A 2058-nucleotide genomic window follows, 5' to 3' on the forward strand; every position below is an offset into this window, starting at 1 on the left:
TCAAATCTTATAATTTTCACTCACTCTAACAAACTCTCCACACTACCATATGAATATAATCCTGTGTTCTGTTTACAACTACTTAACAATATCCTTCTCTTTGGCCCACTCTTTTCTTCATCTGACTTCGATCCAGTTACTCTCTTCTCAAGTTCATCTCTCTGGCCCAATTTCACCATCCTTACTTGGGCTAGATGATTCCAACCAGCTCTTAAATATTGTTTTTATTAACCAATTTGGATTGGTCGTGTAGTCAGATCACTTGTCCGTTTGAGTAAGTGTCGGAGTTCAATTCTTGTCTTATGCATGCAGTAATTCATTAGTCAACAAAAATTTTTTAAATAGAGCTCAGATCTCGATAAATTAATCTTTAATCTATCTTATTAAAAAGGGAAAGTATGAGAAACCAATGTAATATTTGTACAATATGTACAATGGAGGTTTAGGGAGTATTAGAGATATAATTATTAGTGTTATCTTTTTTCATTAGCTAAATTTTTTGGAATGAGTAGTATCATGACATGGTATTAGAGTTCTAGATCCGAAAGGTCAAGAGTTCAATCCTTGGTGAACTCGTCGGATGGTTATTCTATATAGTATGGAGAATGTTCATTTTGTAACTCATATAGTCCATTGTACACATTATACAAATAAGTCATTGTCTCCCTAGCGAGACTCTTAAAAAATACCATGCATAACAAAAAAAAATGTTTCTATTTTCTAGCTTACTAACAAATAAGTCATTCATATCTATACTCTCAATAGCCTCTGTAGACCCTTTTAAGTGGCCTTTTTTAAATTACCTCCCAAAGGAGGATACAACCAAATGTCATTTATCATGTATGTCTAGGGGCCTAATATAATTTAGGTAAATACACCATGGTGGAGTCTATGGTTATTATTATGATAGCTCCTATATATCGGCTATAAAATTTTAGTGTTGTTAAAATTAAAGGTAGGAACCAGTAAGGTAGGGTAGTATTTAAGTTCTACCTTAATTATATCTATAGGTTTAAATTTTTTAACTCAAACTTTATCCGCATTTTAAATTTTCCAATTCGATTTGATCTAACCTGCAAAATTAAATTTATTTAAAAAAAATATTGGTTGAAATTGACTAATAAATTATTGGTTTTATAGTTAAATTCATTAAAAATCCATAATCTAAACTCTAACTAGAACTTAATTTATTATGTTAAATTGAACATGTGACTCAATTTAGTTCAACATCAACAACAAAAGTTAACAACAGTGCAGCACACTCTAGGTTAGAGGTAGAGGTGACAATAAATAAAATAAGGTTTAAACTCTAAATCCTATCAAATATAAAATCTATCTAAAATCATATTTATATTTCTACTTGCAAGTTTAAAACCTTTCAAGCTGAACCCTTATTAGCATAGACCTTTCCACCCAAATTGTTTTTGGCTGATTTTCTTTGATTACCAAATATTTTCGTTTGAATATGCTGTTTCTAGATCTCCTTGTGCTGCTTTTTGTTTTAATTTAAATTCATTTATTTTTTATTTTTAATTAAAATATCGGATCGAATTTGATTTATTTTTCCAAAAGCTTAATAGCCAAGCCAATCCGAAGAATTTAGCTTAAATCCGAACTCAAATTTGCTAAATCCGATCTAATCTTATCAGATAAAATTGTAAGGTCAAAAATAATAATATAGTAAATATAAAGAGAAAATACGAAAGCTAATACAAATCTTTTTTTTAAGAGCATAATAAAAAATCATAACCAAATAGATATAGTATAAAACAAATTAAATATGGAGGAGCGAATCCAAAACTCTAATTGATGAGCTAGATTACTAATACGTTATGGAGAAGATGCACTTGTTATGTCACACAAAAAACTTCTAGCAAGTGCTCGTAAGTTTTCAAGAACTAGCAAGTTTCACGAATCATTTAAAAATTCCAACTAAACATTCATAATTTTCAACTTCATTTATCGCATGGTTAGGCACCATTCATATATATAAAAGTGACAAAAATAAATTTTTCTAAAGTTATTTATTTGATCACAGTTAAAAAATATATTTTGAAA

This window comes from Arachis ipaensis, chromosome B05, assembly GCF_000816755.2.
Source record: "Arachis ipaensis cultivar K30076 chromosome B05, Araip1.1, whole genome shotgun sequence".
Lineage (NCBI taxonomy): Eukaryota > Viridiplantae > Streptophyta > Magnoliopsida > Fabales > Fabaceae > Arachis > Arachis ipaensis.